This window comes from Chiloscyllium punctatum, chromosome 23, assembly GCF_047496795.1.
Source record: "Chiloscyllium punctatum isolate Juve2018m chromosome 23, sChiPun1.3, whole genome shotgun sequence".
Lineage (NCBI taxonomy): Eukaryota > Metazoa > Chordata > Chondrichthyes > Orectolobiformes > Hemiscylliidae > Chiloscyllium > Chiloscyllium punctatum.
The window spans coordinates 16,096,627-16,118,313 of NC_092761.1; the positions used below are offsets into that span (position 1 = coordinate 16,096,627).

General features: G+C 55.5%; 1 long non-coding RNA gene across 1 annotated transcript in view; it reads left to right on the forward strand.

The window, feature by feature from the left end:
- LOC140493963 (uncharacterized) overlaps nucleotides 1-21,687 on the forward strand; it is a 62,042-nt gene that overhangs the window by 21,727 nt on the left and 18,628 nt on the right. The window contains exon 2 of the long non-coding RNA XR_011963807.1: nucleotides 3,816-3,944. This is a non-coding gene — a long non-coding RNA (uncharacterized lncRNA). The remainder of the gene's footprint in view (nucleotides 1-3,815; nucleotides 3,945-21,687) is intronic.

Consider the following 21,687-nt stretch of genomic DNA (forward strand, 5'->3'; position numbering starts at 1 on the left):
AGTGTTGGGTTGGGATCAGTCGTGGGGGAAATTGCAGTGTTGGTTAGGGATCAGTCAGGGAGGGGGTGATTGCAGTGCTGGGTAGGGATCAGTCAGGGAGGGGGTGATTGCAGTGTTGGGTAGGGATCAGTCAGGGAGGGGGTGAGTGCAGTGTTGGGTAGGGATCAGTCAGGGAGGGGGTGATTGCAGTGTTGGGTAGGGATCGGTCAGGGAGGGGGAGATTGCAGTGTTGGGTAGGGATCAGTCAGGGAGGGGGTGAGTGCAGTGTTGGGTAGGGATCAGTCAGGGAGGGGGTGAGTGCAGTGTTGGGTAGGGATAGAGGGAAATCAGGAGGGCAAAAAGGGGACATGAGATTGCTTTGGCAAATAGATTTAAGGAGAATCCAAAATGTTTTTATAAATCCATAAAGGACAAAAGGGTCCCTGGGGAGAGAATAGGGCCCCTCAATGATCAAGACAGCCTGCACATGGAGCTGCAGGAGATGGGGGAGAAACTGAACAAGTATTTCCTGTCGAGAAGGACATGGAAGATATCGAATAGAATGATGGTTTGAGAAGTAGCATTGGGAAATAGATGATGTCATCTTGCAAAATGTCCACATTACAGAGGAGGAGGTGCTGGATGTCTTGAAATGGTTAAAGGTGGATAAATCCCCAGGACCTTATCAGGTGTAATCTCGATCTCTGTGGGAAGCTAGAGAAGTGATTGCTGGGCCTCTTACTGAGATATTTGTATCATCGATATTCACAGGCGAGATGCCAGAAGACTGGAGGTTGGGCTAACATGGTGCCACTGTTTAGGAAGGCTGGTATGGACAAGCCAGGGAACTACAGACTGGTTCACCTGTCATCAGTTTTGGGCACGTTGAGCGACGGATACATGAGGGACAGGAATTACATGTGTTTACAGAGGCAATGTCTAATTGGGGATAGTCAGCATTGCTTTGTACGTGGGAAATCATGGCTCAAGATATTGAGTTTTTTGAAGAAGTAACAAAAGGATTGATGAGGGCAGCGCGGTGGATGTGAGTGATATAGACTTCAGTAATGTGTTCGAAATGTTTCCACATGGGAGATTGGAGAGCAAGGATAGATCTCACCGAATACAGGGAAAACCAGTTATTTGGATATAGAACTGGCACGAAGGTAGAAGACAGAGGGTGGTTGTGGAGGGTGTTTTTTTCAGCCTGGAGACCTGTGACCAGTGGAGTGCCACAAGGATCGGTGCTGCGTCCACTACTTTCCATTAATGATATAAATGGTTTGGATGTGGACACAGCAGGTATAGTTAGTAAGTTTGCAGATGATACCAAAATTGGAGGGGTAGTGGACAGTGAAGAATGTTACATCACATTACAACGGGATGGTGAACTGATGGGCCAATGGGCTGAGGGGTGGGAGATGGAGCTTCATTTAGATAAATGGGAGGTGCTACATTTTGGGAAAGCAACTCTTCCCAGGACTGATCCACTTAATGTTAATGTCCCAGGGAGTGTTTCTGAACAAAGAGACCTTGGATTGCAGGTTCATTGTTCCTTGAAAGGAGAATTGTAGGTTGATAGGATAGTGAAGAAGGTGTTTGGTATGCTTGTGTTTACTGATCAGTGCATTGAGTAGAGGAGTTGGGAGGTCATGTTGTGGCTGTACAGGACATTGGATAAGCCAGTTTTGGCATATTGCGTGCAATTCTTGTCTCCTCCCTATTGGAATGATGTTGTGTAAATTGAAAGGGTTCAGAAAAGATTTGCACAAACGCTGACAGGATTGGAGGATTTGAGCTAAAGGGAGAGGTGAAATGGGCTGGGGATGTTTACCCTGTAATGTCTGAGGCTGAGGGGTAACCCATATGGAGGTTTATAAAGCCATGAGAGGCATGGTTAGGATTAACAGACAAGGTCTTTTCCCTGGGGTGGGGTAGTCCAGAACTGGAGGGCCTAGGTTCAGGATGAGTGGGGAAAGATATAAAAGGAACCTAAGGGACAACGTTTTGATGTGGAGGGTGTTGCGTGTATGGAATGACCTGCCAGATGAAGTGGTGGAGACTGGTACAATTACTGCTTTTAAAAGGCATCTGGATGGGTATACGAACAGGAACGGTTGAGAGGGATTTGGGCCAAGTGCTGGCAAATGTGATGAGATTATGTTCGGATAGGTGGGTGGTGTGGATGAGTTGGACCGAAGGCCCTGTTTCTGTGCTGTCCATCTCTCTGACTGTAAATGTTTTGTACTGTCCATTACCAGCCATACACTTCACTGTTTCCCCTGTTTACCTTGGTCAGTTCTCCTCTCAAACACATGTTAATGGCTTTGGTTGTGATTGTAGGGTGTGCTTTATGGTCACTTTAAAAATCCATCATCTCACTGAATTCCACTGCACTACAATTTCCCAGAGGATATCTCAGTGTGACATTACTCCTTCCCTCAGCGTCATCACCCAATGGTCGATCTGAGATAGTCACCTCCCTGGCCGTTTCCACAACGTGTTATTCAAAGAAACACTGACACAAACATTCGAAGAGGAGTTCGGAGACCATCCCTTTTGCCGATGTGACTGTCCCAGATTATACAAAGACTGAAGTCTCCCAGAATTATCACAGTGCCTTTGCATTACACAGGAATACATTGGAATGTGTAACAGGGTTGAGCAATGAAATGCTGTTAGGTCACCTAAAAACTGTTCACCTGCTTGTGTTGTTGACACATGTTACCCAGAATTTGCATTCACGCTGATTCAGCTTCATCATCTGAGGCCAAATGCTTTCTCTGTAATGCCTTTGTTACCCATTACTGTCAGGGTTACCCATCCTGCACTCCCTGACACCCCTCAAGGAGGTGAACAATAGAATATTCATGTTCCACCTTTTGTTCACCCTGTCACCACTAAATCTCATTTATCTCTGTGCCACAGTCCATCCACCTTATTGCAGAGACATTATCCATTCCAAAAAAGAACATTACAATTGACTCTTTCCACAATTTCTTGTCACAGTCCAATTCACTGATGTACAGTTTCAGTTAAACTCTGTCTCTTCCTGTTCCTTTCTGCTTGTCTTCAGCTACATCACCATTTTCTCTTTGGATTTGGAAAGTTCCTTTCACCTGAACCCTGGCCCTGCATCCTCTCTGTCAGTTTAAAGCCCTGTCCATAAGCCGACCGACATGGTTGACCAGGACACTGCTCCCAGCAGTGTTGTGTTTAATTCACTCATGGGATGTTGCTGTCTCTGGCTGGCCAGCATCACATGCCCACCCCGAGCTGCCCTTGAGCTGAGTGCCTTGCTGGATCATTACAGAGATCAGTTTAGAGTCAACCCCATCGCTCTGGGTCTGGATCATGTGGAGGCCAGACCCGCTGTCTATAATAGATTTCCTTCCTAAAAGGATATTAAGCAGTTAGATGGGTTATACTGGACACCGGCATTAATATCTGGATGAACAGTCGGGTGAGAATAGCACGAGGCCATCACCTGTCACTGAGTACTGATCCCCATGCACCATGAATCACAACCCTTTCACCATGACCATTGTGTGATCCTGATACCTTCCTGCACTCTGGTGATATCACTCAGTCTCTCTCCATGTGGTATCCCTCACTGTGTGGGTCTAATTGCTGCCTCTGTCAGTGTCTCTCACTCTTGCAGCTACTCCAGATCCTGAGCCAATGGAATACCCCATTCCAGAGAGACACAGCAGCACAGGCCAGGGATGGAGACTGGGATTTTCCAGATCTCTGTGGGACTCAGGGCCATTCTCCATGTGTAACCCTCACTGCATCAGTCTAATTTCCCATTCCGTCTGTTTCTCTGTCTCCTGTAGGTCATCTGGATGTTCCTGTCTCAGCCGAATTCCGAACTCCTGTCTCATCCATAACCACATCAAAGACGGTTGGTCAGTCAGAGAGACATGAAGAGGGAGGTCTGGAGCCTTCAGTAAATCCTGCAGCCGGTAAGATCACTCACAGTAAACAGCACAGTGAGGGGTTAGTGACCTTCTGTATTCAGACCCGGAAGACAGGACATAGACTCAGAGCTGGGGAAGGAACAGCAACATTCTAGGCTTCATTCACATCATCTTGTGAGGGACCTGCTTTCACCTCTGCTGTACTGGTCCTCCCTGAGACTTCTCTCTCTGACTCTCTCTCTCACCCCCTCACTCTCATTCTCTCTTTCTCACCCTCTCTTTCTCTCTCACCCCCTCACTCACTCTCCACCCAAACTCTCTCTCTCACCCAACTTCTCTCTCCCCTCCCATCCCTCTGTCACTGGATCGCCCTCTATCTCTCCCTATCACGCTCTGCCTCCTCGCTATCTCTCTTTCTCTCTCTCTCGCTCGCTCTCTCTCTCTTTGTCCCCTTCTCGTGCGCTCTCTCGCTCTCAACCTCTCTGTCTCATTTCCATCCCCTCCCTCCTGCTCATTTGCACCTTTCTCTCTCTCTTGCCCCCTCTCTCTGTCGCTCACACCCCCTCGCACTCTCAACCCATCTCTCTCACCCTGTTTCTCTCCCCGCCTCTCACTCTCTTACCCTCTCTCTCTGCCCCTCTCGTGCTCTCTCCCCCCTCTCACCCCCTTTCTCTCACCCTATCGCTCTCATTCCCCCTTTCACCCTCTCCCCTTTCTCTCCCTCCTCTCTCTCCCCCTCTCTTCCCCCCTCTCTCACCCCCTTTCTCTCTCCCCCTCTCTCTCACCCTCTCTTTCACCCCTCTCCCTCCCCCTTCCTGTCCCCTGTCTCTCTCCCCCCTCTCTCTTCCGCCTCTCTCTCACCCATTTTCTCTCACCTCCCTCTATCCCCCCTTCTCCCCCTCTCTCTCTTCCACTCTCTCTCACCCCTCTCTCACACCCCTCTCTCCCCCTCTCTCATTCCCCTCCCCACCCCTCTCTCTCCCCCTCTCTCTACCCCCTCTCTCTCACCTCTCTCTCACACCCCTCTCTCTCACCCCTTTCTCACCCCTCCCCCCTCTCTCCATCACTCCCCCACTCTCCCACTCTCTACACCCCTCTCTCACTCACTCTCACTCCTCCACTCTCTCTCACCCGCTCTCTCTTCCACCCCGATCTCTCTCATCGCCCCTCTCGCCCTCACCCTCTCACCCCTCACTCTCTTTCCACTCACTCTCTCTTACCCCCTCTCTCATCCCCTCTCTCTCACGCCTCTCTCTCACCTTCTCTCTCACCCTCTCTCTCTCTCACCCCCCCTTTCTCACCCGCTCTCTCTTCCACTCCGATCTCTCTCACACCCCTCTCTCTCTCATCCCCTCTCTCTCAGCCCTCTCTCTCTCTCAGCCCCCTCTCTCTCCCCAGTCTCTCCCACCCTGATCTCTCTCACACACCCCCTCTCTCACCCCTCTCTCTCACACACACCTCTCTCTCTCACCCCTTCTCTGTCACCCCCTCTCACTCACCCCCTCTCCCTCAGGCCCTCTCTCTCTCTCACCTCCTCTCTTTCTCAGCCTGTCTCTCTGTCACCCACTGTCTCTTTCTCACCCGCTCTCTCTTCCACCCCTCTTTCTCCCTCACTCCTCTCCCTCTCACCCCCTCTCTCTCACCCACTCTCTCCCTCCCCCCTCTCTCAGCCTGTATCTCTGTCATCCCCTGTCTCTTTCTCACCCGCTCTCACTTCCACCACTCTCTCTACCGCACCCCTCTCTCTCATCCCTCTCTCTCTCTCTCACCCCTCTCTCTCTTATCCCTCTCTCTCACACAAATCTCTCTCTCTCCCTCTCTCTCACCAGTTCTCTGTCACCCAGTCTCTCTCACCTCCTCTCTCTCAGGCCTTCTCTCTCTCACCCCTCTCTCTCTTTCACCCCTCACTATCTCTCACCTCTCTCTCACCCCTTTTCTCTCACCCCTTCTCTCTCACCCACTCTCTTTCACCCTCTCTCTCTCTCTCAGCCTGTCTCTCTCTCACCCGATCTCTCTCTCACCCCTCTCTCTCACACCCCTCTCTCTCACCCCTCTTTCTCACTCACCCGCTGTCTCTCTCACCCCACTCTCTCTCAGTCCACTCTCTCACCCCTCTCCTTCTCCCACCCCCTCTCTCTCACCACTCTCTCTCTCACACCACTTCTCTCTCACCCTTCTTTCTCTCACTCCTCTCTCTCCCATCCCCATCTCTCTCCCACCCTGTCTCTCTCGAACCACTTTGTCTCTCACACCCTCTCTCTCAAACCCCCTTTCTCTCACCCCCCTCCCTCTCAACCCCTCTCCATCTCAACCCTCGCTTTCACTCCTTCTCTCTCTCACCCTCTTCTCTCTCTCAACCCATCACTCTCTCTCAACCCGTCACTCTCTCCCCTCTCTCTCTCACCCCATCTCTCACCCCCTCTCTCCCCCTCTTCCCACCCTCTCTCTTTCTCATTCCCTCTCTCTCTCACCCCTCTCTCACACTGCCCCTCTCTCTCAACCCCCTCTCTCTCACTCCCCCCTCTCTCATACCCACTCTCTCTCTCACCCCTACTCTCTCTCACCCTCTCTCTCTCCCCCTCTCTCTCACCCCGCTCTCTCTCACCACCCCCTCTCTCACCCCCCTCTCTCTCACTACCCCTTTCTCACACCCCTCTCTCTCACTCCCTCTCTCTCTCATCCCCTCTCTCTCACTACCCTTTCTCACACCCCTCTCTCTCACCCCCTCTCTCTCTCACCCCCTCTCTCTCTTACCCCCTCTCTCTCTCACCCCCTCTCTCCCAAACCCCATCTCTCTCACTCCCCCTCTCTCACCCCTCTCTCTCTCTCTCACCCCTCTCTCTCTCTCTCACACCCTCTGCCTCACCACCTCTCTCCCTCACCCTCCTCTCTCAACCCCCCTCTCTCTCATCCCCCTCTCTCAACCCCCATCTCTCAACCCCTCACTTTCTCCCACCTCACTCCTCTCTCTGTCACCCCCTCTCTCTCCCACCCCAATCTCTCTTATTCTTATTCCCCTCTCTCTCACACACCTCTCTCTCACTCTCACTCTTTCATCCCCCCTCACCCCTCTCTCTCTCACCTGCTCTCTCTCGCTCTCTCAAACCACCTCTCTCTCTTACCCCCTCTCTCTCAATCCCACACCCTCTCTCCCCCCCTCTCTAACTCCACTCTTTCTCTCCCCTTTGTCTCTCCCCTTTCTCTCACTCCCCTCACATCACCCGCTCTCCCTCTCACCCCTTCTCTCTCTCACCCTCTCATCTCACCCTCTTTCTCACCTCCCTCATCCCCTCTATCTCTCACCTGCTCTCTCTCGCTCTTCCAAACCATATCTCTCTCTCCCCTCTCTCTTTCTCTTTCACCCCTCTCTCTTTCCCAGCAACTCTCTCTCTCACCTTCTCTCAACCCCTCTCTCACCCCCTCTCAACCCCTCACCCGCACTCTCTCTCACCCCTCTCCCTTGCTCTCAAACCTCCTCTTTCTCTTACCCTTCTCTCTCTCACTCCCTCCCTCTCTCCCACTCAATGTCTCTCTCTCTCACCCCATCTCACTCACACCGTATCTCACTCAACCCCTCTCTTACCCACGTTCTCTCTCTCCCAGCTGCTCTCTGTCTCACCTCCACTCTTTCTCTGACCCACTCTCACTCCCCCTTTTTCTCTCCCCCTTTGTCTCTCCCCTTTTCTCTCTCACTCCCTCACATCGCCCCATCTCTCATCCCTCTTTCTCACTCACCCGCTGTCACTCTCAGCCCACTCTCTTTCTCACTCCACTCTCTCTCCCACCCCTCCCTCTCTATCTCACCCCCCTCTCTCTCACCACTCTCTCTCTCACCCTTCTCTCTCTCTCACACACCTCTCTCTCCCATCCCCATCTCTCTCCCACCCTGTCTCTCTCGAACCCTTTTCTCTCACACCCTCTCTCTCAACTCCCCTCTCTCTCACTCCCCTCTCTCTCACCCCCCTCTCTCTCACTCCCCTCTCTCTCACCCCCCCCTCTCTCTCAACTCCCCTCTCTCTCACCCCCCTCTCTCTCACTCCCCTCTCTCTCACCCCGCTCTCTCTCACTCCCATCTCTCTCTCATCCCCACTCTGTCTCACCCTCCTCTGTCTCATCCCTGCTCTCTTACCAACCTCTCTCTCACCCCCACTCTCTCTCTCTCCCACTCCCTCTCCCACACCCTCTCTCTCACCCCCCCCACACATCCACTCTTTCTCTGACCCCCTCTCTTTCTACCACCTCTCTCTTTCTCAGCTCTCTCTTTCTCACCCTTCTCTCCCTTTCTCACCCCTCTCTCTCTCTCACCCACTCTCTCACCTCCTCTCTCTCTCACCCTCTTCTCCCTCATACCCTCTCATCTCACCCTCTCTCTCTCACACCTCCTCATCCCCTCTCTCTCACCCGCTCTCTCACTCCATCAAATCCCCCTCTCTCTCACCCCCTCTCTCTTTCGCAGCCCATCTCTCTCTCTTACCCTCTCTCTCTCACTCCTTCCCTCTTTCCCACTCTCTCTCTTTCTCCTCCCCTCTCTCTTTCTCACTCCCTCTCGCTCTCACCCCAACTCACTCTCACCCTCTCTCTCAATCTCTCTCTCTCCCCCACATCTTCTCTCCCACCCCTTCTCTGTCTCACTTCCACTCTTTCTCTGACCCACTCTGTCTCCCCCTTTGTCTCTCCTCCCCTTTCTCTCTCCCCCTTTCTCTCACACACCCCCTCACATCGCCCTCTCTCTCTCACAACCCTCTCTCTCACTCACCCACTCTCTCTCACCCCACTCTCTCTCTCACCCTCTCTCTCACCCCGTCTCTCTCTCTCACCCTTTCTCTCATTCCCTCATCCCCTCTCTCTCACTCACCCGCTCTCTCTCTCACCCCATTCTCTCTCTCACTCTCTCTCTCTTACCCTCTCTCTCACCCCCCTTATCCCTCTCTCTCTCTCACCCTCTCTCTCTCATTCCTCTCTCTCTTTCTCAGGCCCTCTCTCTCATCCCCCTTCTCTATCTCTCTCAACTCCATATCTCACCCCCCTTTCGCCCTTTCAGCCGCTCTGTCTCTCACCCCCCTCTCTCTCTCAAACCTCCTCTCTCTCTTAAGCCCTCACCCGCTCTCTCTCGCGCCCCCTCTCTCTCTTAGCCTTCTCTTTCTCTCAGTCACTCCTTCTTTCCCACCCTCTCCCAGTCTCTTTCTCATCCCCTCTCTCTCCTTCTCACTCCCTCTCTTACCCCATCTCACTCTCACCGTCTCTCACTCTCGCCCTTCTCTCTCTCTCACCCCTCTCTCTCCCATCCCCATCTCTCTCTCTCCCCTTCTCGCTCGAATCCTCTCCCTCTCACCCCTCGCTCTCACCCCCCCTCACACCCCTCGCTCTCAACCCCTACTCTCAATCCCCCTCTCTCTCACCCCTCTCTCTCACCCCTTCTCTTTCTCACCCCTCTTCTCGCTCTCAACCCCTACTCTCAACCCCTCTCCCTCACACCCCTCGCTCTCACCCCCTCTCACACCCCTCGCTCTCAACCCCTACTCTCAATCCCCCTCTCTCTCACCCCTCTCTCTCACCCCTTCTCTTTCTCACCCCTCTTCTCTCTCTCAACACCTCTCTCTCAACCCCTCTCCCTCTCAAACATGCTCTCTCTCACCCCCTCACCCGCTCTCTCTCACACCGCCTCTCCCTCATACCCTTCTCTCTCTCACTCCCTCCCTCTCTCCTACCCTCTCTCTGTCTAGTTTTCATCCCTCTCTCTCTTACTCCATCTCACTCCCATTTCTCTCTCTCAACCGCTCTCTCTCTCTCCCACCCCCTCTCTCTCAACCCCTCTCTCTCTCTCACGCCCTCTCTCCCACCCCCTCTCTGTCTCACCTCCACTCTTTCTCTGACCCACTCTCGATCCCACTTTGTCTGTCCCCCTTTCTCCCTCACCCCACTCACCTTGCTCTCTCTCTCTCTCACCCCTCTCTCTCACTCACACCCTCTCTCTCACCCCACTCTCTCTCTCACCCCACTCTCTCTCCGGCACCTCTCTCTCTTCCACCCCTCTGTTTCTCACCCTCTCTCTCTCTCTTCCACTCCCTCTCTTTCTCACTCCCTCTCCCTCTCACCCCCTCTCTCTCTCTCTCTCTCACCCCACTCTCTCTCTCACCCTTCTCTCTCTCTCTCACCCCCTCTCCCATCCCCATTTCTCTCCCACCCCCTCTTCATCTCAACCACTCTTTCTCAAAACCTCTCTCTCGAACCCTCTCTCTCAACCCCTCCCTCAACCCCTCTCTCTCAACCCCTCTCTCTCTCACCCCTCTCTCTCCCATCCCCATCTCTCCCCCATCCCGTCTCTCTCGAACCCCTTTCTCTCTCACACCCTCTCTCTCAACCCCCTCTCTTACTCCCCTCTCTCTCAATCCCTCTCACTCTCAAACCCCCTCTCTCTCTCATCCCCTCTCTCTCAACCCCTCTTCTCAACCCCTCTCTCTCAACCCCTCTCTCTCTCACCCTTTCTCTCTCTCACCCTCTCTCTCTCAGCCCCCCTCTCCCTCACCCTGCCCTCTTTCATCCCCGCTCTCTCACCACCTCTCTCTCACCCCCACTCCCACACTCCTCACATCCACTCTTTCTCTGACCCCCTCTCTTTCTCCCCTTCTCTCTCTTTCTCAGCCCTCTCTCTCTCTCCCCTTCTCTCTTTCTCACCCTTCTCTCACCCACTCTCTCACCCCCTTCCCTCTCTCTCACTCTCTCTCTCTCACACTCTCTCTCTCACCCCCTCATCCCCTCTCTCTCTCTCGCCCACTCTCTTTCACTCTCTCAAACCCCCTCTCTCTCTCACCCTCCCTCTCTATCTTTCTCAGCCCCCCACTCTCTCACCCCCCTTCTCTCTATCAACCCCATATCTCACCCCCTCTCGCCCCCTCACCCGCACTGTCTCTCACCCGTCTCTCTCTCTCAAACCTCCTCTCTCTCTTAACCCCTCACCCACTCTCTCTCACACCCCCTCTCTCTCTTACCTTTCTCTTTCTCTCACTCCCACCTTCTCTCCCAGTCTCTTTCTCACCCCCCTCTCTCCTTCTCACTCCCTCTCTTACCCCATCTCACTCTCACCGTCTCTCTCTCTCACCCTTCTCTCTCTCTCTCTCACCCCTCTCTCTCCCATCCCCATCTCTCTCTCTCCCTCTCTCTCGAACCCTCTCCCTCTCACCCCTCGCTCTCACCCCCTTCACACCCCTCGCTCTCACGCCTCCTCTCTCAACCACTCTCTCTCCCACCCCCCTCTCTCACCCCTTCTCTTTCTCACCCGTCTTCTCTCTCTCAAACCCTCTCTCTCTCAAACCTCTGCGCTCGCTTACCCCCTCACCCGTGCTCTCACACCATCTCTCTCTCTCCTATCCTTCTCTCTCTCATTCCCTCCCTCTCTCCCACCCTCTCTCTGTCTGTTTCTCATTCCTCTCTCTCTTACCCCCATCTCCCTCTCACCGTCTCTCTCTCAACCTCTCTCTCTCCCACGCCCTCTCTCCCACCCCTTCTCTGTCTTACCTCCACTCTTTCTCTGACCCACTCTCACTCCCACTTTGTCTCTCCCCCTTTTTCTCACACCCCACTCTCTCACTCACCCGCTCTCTCCCTCACCCCACTCTCTCTCTCCCCACTCTCTCTCTCCCACCCCTCTCTCTCTTCCACTTCCCCTCTTTCTCACTCACTCTCCCTCTCACCCTTCTCTCTCTCTCCCTCTCTCTCCCACCCCATCTTTCTCCATTCCCCATCTGTCCCACCCCCTCTCTCTCCCTCTCTCACGAACCCTCTCTCTCTCACACCTCTCTCTCAACCCCCCCTCACATCCCTCGCTCTCACCCCCCCTCACAACCCCTCTCTCCCTCACCCCTCTCTCTCACCCCTTCTCTTTCTCACACCCTCTGTCTCACCCTCTCTCTCACCCCCTCGCTCAACCCCTCTCTCTCACCACCTTCTCTCAACCCTCATCTCTCAACACCCCTCACTCTCTTCCTCGTTCACTCCCCCTCTCAACCCTTCACACACTCTCTCTCTCTCTGTCACCACCTCTCTCTCCCACCCCAATATCTCTCACATCCCCTCTCTCTCACCTCCCTCTCTCACTCTCTCTCTCACACCCCTCTTCTCTCTCTCAAACCCTCTCTCAACCTCTCTCTCTCTCTCTCAAACCTCCGCGCTCTCTTACCCCCTCACCCACTCTCTCACACCATCTCTCTCTCCTACCCTTCTCTCTCTCATTCCCTCCATCTCTCCAAACCTCTCTCTATCTCTTTCTCATCCCCTCTCTCTTTCTGACTCCCTCTCTCTCACCCCTCTCTCTCACCCCCCTCGTTCTCAACCTCTCTCTCTCTTCCCCTCTCTCTACCACCCTCTTTCTCACTCCCATCTCCCTCTCTCACACCCTCTGCTCTCTCTCATCCCCCCTCTCTCACCAACTTCTCTCTCTCACCCCCACTCTCTTTCTCATCCACCTCTCTCTCTCTCAGCCCCCCCCTTACCGCCCTCTCACCCAGCTCTCTCACACACCTCTTTCTCCCATCTCCTTCTCAAAACCCCGCTATCTCCCCCCTACCTCCCTCACCCCCCTCTCTCACCCCCTCTTCCACCCCATCCCCCACACACACCCTCATGCACCGCCCCCTCTCACCCCCCTCACCCTCCTCTTACACCCCCCTCAACCTCCTCTCTCTGTCATCCGTCTCTCTCTCACCACACTAACTCTCTAACCTTCTCTCACCCCTCTCTCTCCCCCACCCCTCTCTCTCACCCTTTCTCTCACCTCTCTCTCACACCTTTCTCTCTCACACCCTCCCTCTCTCATCCCCTCCCTCTCTCACACCCTCCCACCCTCACACCCTCCCTCTCTCCCCCTCTCTCACCTCCCTCTCTCACTCTCTCACACACACTCACACATACCCTCGCTCCCTCACCCCCACCCTCTCTCCCACCTTCTCTCTATCCCTTTCTCATTCCCTCTCTCTCCTTCTGACTCCATCTCTCTAACCCCCTCTCTCTCTCACCCCCCTCATTCTCACCCTCTCTCTCTCTTCCCCTCTCTCACACCCTCTCTCTCTCACTCCCATCTATCTCTCTCTCTCAATACCCCTCTCTCTCACCCTCCCCTCTCTCTCATCCCCCCTCTCACCAACGTCTCTCTCTCAACCCCACTCTCTCTCTCACCCACCTTTCTTTCAGCACCCCCTCACCACGCTCTCACCCAGCTGTTTCTCACACACCTCCCACTCTCCCATCCCCCTTTCACAGCCCCTCTATCTTCCCCCTCACCTCCCTCATCCCCCTCTCCCACCCTCATCCCCCACACATTCCCTCACACACCGCCCCCTCTCACTCCCCTTCCTCTTCCCCTTCCCTCACCCTCCTCTTTCACCCCCTGACTCAAACCACTCTCTCTGTCATCCCTCTCTCTCTCACCACTCTCTCTCCCCCTCTCTCTCCCCTCTCTCTCCACCCTCTCTCACCTCTCTCTCTCACTCTCTCTCACCTCTCTCTCACACAGCCCTCTCTCTCACGCCGTCCCTCTCTCATCCCGTCCCTCTCTCATACCCTCCCTCTGTCCCCACTCTCTACCCCCCTCTCTCCCCTTCTCGCTCTCCCCCTCTCTACCCCTCTCACACTCCTCTCTCTCTCTCACCCTACCTCTCTCATCTCGTCCCTCTTCCCCCTCCCACTCTCTTCCCTCCTCTCTCACACTCTCCCTATCTCAACCCCTCTCTCTCAGCCCATCTCTCTCTCTCAGCCCCTCCCGCACTCACAGCCCCCCTCTCTCACCCCACCCTCTCATCCCACTCTCTCTCCCCCTCTCTATTACACCCTCTCTCTCATACCCGTCACACCTCCCTCTCTCCACCACCTCTCCCCCCTCTCTCCCCCTCTCTCACCCCTCTCTCTCAACCCTCTCTCTCACCCACTCTTTCTCGCTCCCTCTCGCTCTCACCACTCACTATCTCTCTCACCCCCTCTCTCTTTCACCGCGTCTCTCAGGCCCTCTTTCTCATGCACCTCTCTCTCACACCCCTTTTCTCACCCAACTAGTTATATCTCTCCCCCTTGCTCTCTCTGACCCCCTCTCTCTCACTCCTCTCTCTGACCCCCTCTCTCTCACATCCTCTCTCTCTCCACCCTGCTCTCTCACTCACACCTCTCTCTCTCTGTCACCCCTCACCCTCTCTCTCACCTCTCTCTCTCTCACCCCTTCACTCTATCTTCCCCGCTTACACCCTCTCTCTTACCCGCCTCTCTGTCTCTCTCTCTCACCCCTTTTTCCCCCGCCCTCTCTCTCATCCCCACCTCTCTCTCGCTCTATTACATTCTGTCTCTCGCTCCCTTTTTCTCTCTCTCATTCCCCTTCTCTCTTGTGCTCTGTCTCACACCCCACTCTCTCTCTCTCTGTTATACCCCCTCTCTCGCACCCTCTTTCTCTCATTCGCCCCATTTCTCTCTCTCTCTTTTGCCCCCTTTCTTCCTCCCTCCTCCTTGCTCTCGTTCTGTCTTTCTCTAGCGCCCTACTCTCTCACACACTCTCCCTCACACGCCTCTAACTCTGTCATCCGTTCACTCGTTCTCTCTCTCTGTCTCTGTCTCTCTCTCTCTCAACCCCTCATTCACTGTCTATCTCTCCCCCTCTCTCACCCCTTTCACTTTCTCTCTCTCTCGGGTCCCATCTCTCTCATCCCTCTTTCTCTCGCTGTCTCCCTTTCTCTCAATACCTCTCTCTCACCCCCCCTCTCTCCCACTCTCTCTCCAACCCACCACTCTCTCCCACCCTCACTCTCTTCCATTCCCCCTCTCTTTCCCACCCCTCTGTCTCTCACCCCCTCACTAGCTCTCTCTCACCCTCTCTCTCTCAAACCTCCTCTCTCTTACCCTCTCACTCGCACTCTCTCAAACTGCCCCTCTCTCTTACCCCTCTCTCTCTCACCCCCTCCCTCTCTCCCACCCTCTCTCTGTCTCTTTCTCATCCCCCACTCTCCTTCTTACTCCCTCTCTCTCTCACAACCCACCTCACTCTCAACACCTCTCTCACTCACACCTCTCTCACCTCTCTCTCTCTCTAACCCCTCTCTCTCTCACCCCTCTTTCTCTCACCCCCTCTCTCTCAAACCCTCTCTCTCACCCTTCCTCTCACCCTCTCTCTCTCACACCCCCTCCTCCTCCTCTCTCTCTCACCCGCTGTCTCTCGCTCTCTCAAACCCCCTCTCTCTCTAAACCCCCCTCACTCACCCCTCGCTCTCTCTCACCCTTCTCTCTCTTTGTCAGCCCCTCGCTCTCTCACCCCTTCTCTCTCACCCCCTTTCTCTCAGCCCCTTTCTCTCTTACCCCCTCACTCTCGAACTCTCTCTCTCTCACCCCTCTCTCTCCACTTCTCTCTCGAACCCTCTCTCTCTCACCCCCCTCACCCACCCCTCTCAACCCCCCTCTCTCTCATCCCTCTCTCAACCCCTTCTCTCAACCCTCACCTCTCCCCTCCCCTCAGCCTCTCTCTCGCTCACACCCTCTCTCACCCCCTTACCCTCTCTCTCTGTCACCCCCTCTCTCTCTCCCTCTCTCTCTCTCTACCACCCTCTCTCGCCACCTCTCTCTCGAACCCTCTCTCTCTCACCCCCCTCACCCACCCCTCTCAACCCCTCTCTCTCTCATCCCTCTCTCTCACCCCTTCTCTTCCTCACACCCTCTGTCTCACCCGCTCTCTCTCACCCCCTCTCTCAACCCCTTCTCTCAACCCTCACCTCTCCCCCCCTCAGCCTCTCTCTCGCTCACACCCTCTCTCACCCCCTTACCCTCTCTCTCTGTCACCCCCTCTCTCTCTCCCACTCTCTCTCTACCACCCTCTCTCGCCACCTCTCTCTCGAACCCTATCTCTCTCACCCCCCTCACCCACCCCTCTCAACCCCTCTCTCTCTCTCACCCCTCTCTCTCACCCCTTCTCTTTCTCACACCCTCTGTCTCACCCGCTCTCTCTCACCCCCTCTCTCAACCCCTCCCTCTCACCCCCTTCTCTCAACCCTCACCTCTCAACACCCCTCACTCTCTCCCTCGCTCACACCCTCTCTCACACCCTTACCCTCTCTCTCTGTCACCCCTCTCTCTCCCACCCCAATGTCTCTCACATCCCCTCTGTCTGACCTCCCTCTATCACTCTCTCTCTCACACACACACTCGCACACAGCCTCTCTCCCTCACCCCCTCCCTCTCTCCAACCCTCTCTCTATCTCTTTCTCATCCCCTCTCTCTTTCTGACTCCCTCTCTCTCACCCCCTCTCTCTCACCCCCCTCGTTCTCAACCTCTCTCTCTCTTCCCCTCTCTCAACCACCCTCTTTCTCACTCCCATCTCCCTCTCTCACACCCTCTGCTCTCTCTCATCCCCCCTCTCTCACCAACTTCTCTCTCTCACCCCCACTCTCTTTCTCATCCACCTCTCTCTCTCTCAGCCCCCCTCACCGCCCTCTCACCCAGCTCTCTCACACACCTCTCTTTCTCCCATCTCCCTCTCAAAACCCCGCTATCTCCCCCCACCTCCCTCACACCCCTCTCTCACCCCCTCTTCCACCCCATCCCCCACACACTCCCTCACGCACCGCCCCCTCTCATCCCCCCACCCTCCTCTTACACCCCCCTCAACCTCCTCTCTCTGTCATCCCTCTCTCACCACTCTAACTCTCTAACCTTCTCTCCCCCTCTCTCTTCCCCTCTCTCTCTCTCCCCCCACCCCTCTCTCTCACCTCTCTCTCACACCCTTCTCTCTCACACCCTCCCTCTCTCCCCCTCTCTCCCCCCTCTCTCGCTCCCCATCTCTCCCCCTCCCTCCCCTCTCACACCCCTCTCTCTCTCACCCTCCCTCTCTCGTCCCGTCCCTCTTTCTCCCCTCCCACTCTCATCCCTCCTCTCTCTCACTCTCCCTATCTCACCCCCTCTCTCTCACCCCCTCTCTCTCTCTATGCCCCTCTCTCTCTCAGCCCCTCTCTCTCACACTCCCCCTTTCTTTCTCACCTTGTTATAACTCTTCCCCTCGCTCTCTCTCACCCCCTCTCTCTCTCTCATCCCACTCTCGCCCCCTCTCTATTACACCCTCTCTCTCACGCCCTTCTAACTCTCTCACCTCTTCACACCCCTCTCTCTCCACCACCTCTCCCCCTCTCTCACCCCTCTCTCACACCCTCTCTCACCCACTCTCTTTCTCACTCCATCTCTCTCACCACTCACTCCCTCTCTCTCCCCACTCACTATCTCTCTCACCCCCTGTCTCTCACCTCCTCTCTCCCTCACGCTCTCTCTCTCTAAGCCCCTCTCTCTTTCTCTCAGCCCTCTCTCTCACACACCCCCTTTCTTTCTCACATTGTTATATCTCTCCCCCTCGCTGTCTCTCACCCTCTCTCTTTCACCCCTTTCTCTCTGTCACCGCTCACCCTCTCTCCCCGTTACACCCTCTCCCTCACACCTCTCTCTCTCACACACACCCCTTCACCCTCTCTCCCCAGCTCACAACCTCTCTCTCTTACCCACCTCTCTGTCTCTCTCTCTCTCTCCCCTCTCTCTCTCTCACCCCTCTCTCCCCTGCCTTCTCTCTTATCCCGCCCTCTCTCTCGCTCTATTGCCTTCTGTCTCTCGCTCCCTTTTTCTCTCTCTCATTCCCTTTCCCTCTCGCACTCTGTCTCACACCCCGCTCTCTCTCTCTCTCTGTATACTCCCTCTCTCGCTCCCTTTTTCTCTCGTTTGCCCCATTTCTCTCTCTCTCTTTTGACCCCTTTCTTCCTCCCTCCTCCTTGCTCTCGTTCTGTCTCTCTCTCTACCGCCCACTCTCTCACCCCATCTCCATCACACCCCTCTAACTCTTTCATCCGTTCACTCCTTCTCTCTCTCTCTCGCTGTCTCTCTCTCTCTCTCAACCCGTCATTCACTGTCTATCTCACCACCTCTCTCACTACGTTTGCTCTCTCTCTCTCGCGTCCCATCTCTCTCATCCCTCTTTCTCTTGCTGTCCCCCTTTCTCTCTCAATCCCTTCTCTATCTCTCCCCTCTCTCTCCCACCCCCCACTCTCTTCCATTCCCCCTCTCTTTCCCACCCCTCTGTCTCTCACCCCCTCACTCGCTCTCTCTCTCCCTCTCTCTCTCAAACCTCCTCTCTCTTACCCTCTCAATCGCACTCTCTCTCACACCCCCCTCTCTCTTACCCCTCTCTCTCACCCGTCTCTGTCTCTCTCCAACCCCCTCTGTCTCACTCCCCTTCTCTCTCACTCCCCCACTCTCTAACAACGTGATCTCTCTCAAACCCCCTCTCTGTGTCACCCTCCACTTACCCCCTCCCCCCTCTCTCCCCAGTCTCTCTCCCCACTCCCCCTCTCACCTCTCTCTCTCTCACCCCCTCTCACTCAGCTCTCTCTCCCAAACCCTCTCTCTCCCATCCCCTCCCTCCACCCCCTCTATCACACACGCACTCTCTCAGCCCCTCTCTCTCACCTCCTCTCTCACCCCACCTCTCTCACACACCCTCTCTCTCACTTCCACTCTCTCACTCCCTCTCTCTCTCCCCCTCTGTCTCAACACATCTCTGTCACGACCTCTCCTCCACTCTCTCTCCCCATTACTCCCCCCTCTCCCCATCTCTCTCCTCTCTCCCCCCTCTCTTCCCCTCTCTCTCCCCCTTCCCCCTCTCTCTCCCCCCTCTGCCCCTTCTCTCTCTCCCCTTCTCTCCCCACACTCTCCTCTCTCTCGCCATCTCTCTCCCCCTTCCCCCCTCTCTCCCCTCTCTCCCCCTCTCTCTCCCCTCTCTCTCCCCTTCTCACTGCCCCCACTCCCACCCCCTCTCCCTCCCCCTCCCTCACTCCCCTCGCTCCCCTCTCTTGCCCCCCTCAATCTCTCGCATCCTCTCTCACTTTTCGTCTTGCTCTCTTCCTCTCTCTCTCCCCCTCTTTCTCTTCCCCCTCTTTCACCCCCCTCTTTCTCTCTCAACCCCTCTCTCTATCACCCCTCTTTCTCGCACTCTCTCTGTCTCTCACCCCTCTCTCTCTCCCCCTCTCTCTCTCTGTCACCCCCTCTCTCTCCCACCCCAATCTCTTTCGCATCCCCTCTCTCTCAAACGCACTCTCACACGCCCTCGCTCTCTCATCCCCCTCACTCTCTCCCTCCCCTCTCTGTCCCTCACTCCCCTCTCTCTCACCCCTCTCTCTCTCTCAGACCCCTCTTTCTCTCTCAACCCCTTTCTCTCTCACACCCTTCTCTCTCGCACTCCCCCTCTCTCTCTCACCCCCCTCTGTCTCACCCCCTCTCACCCAGCTCTCTCTCTCTCACCCCTCTCTCTCCTACCCCCTCTCTCTTCCACGCTCTCTCTCTCTCAACCCTCTCACTCACCCCTCTCTCTCACCCCCAGACCCCTCCCTCTCATCCCATTGTCTCTCTCTCAACCCCACTATCTCTCACCCCCTCTGTCTCTCACCCCTCTCTCTCTCACTCCCTCTCTCTCACTCCCTCTCTCTCACTCCCTCTCTCTCACCACCATCTCTCTCAACCACCCTCACTCTCTCATCCGCTCACTCTCTCACACCCTCACACACACCCCCTCTGTCTCTCAACCCTCTCTCTCTCACCCCTCTCTCTCAACCCCTCTCTCTCAATCCCTCTCTCTCTCACCCCCTCTCCCTCTCTCACACACGTTCTCTCTTACCCCTCACTCTCTCTCTCTAACCCCTCCCCCCACCCCTCTCACTCACCCCCTCTCTCTCTCGCCTATTCTCTCTCTCACACCATCTCCTTCTCACTCCACTCTCTCTTACCCCCCACCCCACTTTCGTTCTCTCAATCACACCCTGTCTCTCCCCCCTCTCACCCATTCTCTCTTTCTCACTCACTCTCTCTTTCTCACTTACACTCTCTCTCTGTGTTCACTCTCTGTCTTTCTCACTCCCTCTCTCTCTCACCCCCTTTCTCTCAAAACCACTCTCTCTCTCCCCCTCTCTCTCTCCCCTCTCTCTACCCCCTCTCTTGCCCCCACTCTCTACCCCTCTCTTGCCCCCACTCTCTACCCCCTCTCTCCCCTGTCTCTCAAACCCCCTCTCGCTCACTCCCATCTCACTCTCTCACCCCACTGTCACTCTAACCCCTCTCTCTCTCTCCCCCTGCCCCTCTGTTTCAAACCCCTTCTCTCTCTCACACCCCGCTTTCTTACCGCCTCTCTCGCACTTCCTCTATCTCACCCCCTCTCTCTCAACACCTCTCTCTCTCCCCCTCTCTCTCTCCCCCTCTCTCTCCCCCTCTCTCTCTCCCCTCTCTCCCCTGTCTCTCACACCCCCTCTCTCTACTCCCATCTCACTCTCTCACCCCACTGTCACTCTCACCCCTCTCTCTCTCTCCCCCTGCCCCTCTGTTTCAAACCCCTTCTCTCTCTCACATCCCGCTTTCTCACCACCTCTCTCGCACTTCATCTATCTCACCCCCCCTCTCTCCCTCCTCTCTCTACCCCTCTCTCTCCCCGCTCTCCCCCTCTCTCTCCCTCCTCTCTCTACCCCCTCTCTCTCCCCTTCTCTCTCACCCTTCTGCCCCCTCTCTCTGCACCATCTCTCTGCCCCCAATCCTGCCCTTTTCCCCCTCCCTCGCCCCCTCTCTCCGCTCCGCTCTCCCCTCCTCTCTCGTCCCCTCTCTTGCACCACTCTCTCACCCCCCTCTCTCTCTCTCTCACGTCCTCTCTCTCTCACTCTTCCGCTCGCTCTCTTCCTCTTGCTCTTTCTCTCTCATTCTCTCACCCTCTTCTCACGCTCTCTCTCTCCCTGCCTCTCTCCCTCTCTCTTGCCTCCCTCTCTCTTATCCCACGGTCTCTCTCGCTCGCTCTCTGTCCCTCGTGCTCTCTCTCTCTCTGTCGCTCATGTTCTCTCTGTCTGTCTCACTCTCTCTCTCTCTCTCAGTCCACACTACCTCTCTCACCTCTTCTCTCTCACTCTTGCTCTATCTCTCTCTCTGTCTGTCACTCTCTCTCTCCGTCTTTCTCTCTCTCAGTCCTCCCCCTCACCTCCTCTCTCTCAACTCATCTTTCTCAACCCCTCTCTCTCCCCCTCTCTCTAACCCTCTATCTCTCACACACACCTCCTCTTTCCCCCGTCTCTCTCTCAACCCCTCTCTCTCTCAACCGTTCTCTCTCACCCCTCTCACTTAACCCTCCTTCTCACCCCCTTCTCTCTCTCTGACCCCCTTCTTGCTCTCAAACCCTCACTCTCTCACCGTCTTTCACCACTCCTCTCTCTCTCACACTCTTTCTCTCTTAACCCGCGCTCTCTCTCTAACTCCTCCCCCCTCACCCCCATGGCTCACCCTGCTCTCTCTTTCCCTCTCTCTCTCACCCCTCTCTTTCTCTCTCAACCCCTCTCTCTCACCACACTCTCTCACACCCTCTCTCTCACCTGTCTCTCTCTCACCCCTCTCTTTCTCTATCAACCCCTCTCTTTCACCCCTCTTTCTCCCACTCCCTCTCTCTCTCACTCCCCTCACCACCCCTTCTCTCAACACCCCTCAATCTCTCATCCCCTCACTCTGTCTCCCCCTCAGTCTCTCACCCCCTCTCTCTCAATCCCTCTCTCTCTCACGTCCATCTCTCTCTCACCCGCCTCTCTCTCCCCTCTCTCTCCATCACCCCTCTCTCTCCCACCCCAATCTCTTTCACATCACCCACTCTCTCACACATACTCTCACACACCCTCGCTCTCTCACCCCCTCCCTCTCTCCCACCATGTCTCTGTCTCTTTCTCATCCCCTCTCTCTCCTTCTCGCTCCCTCTCTCTTACCCCCTCCCTC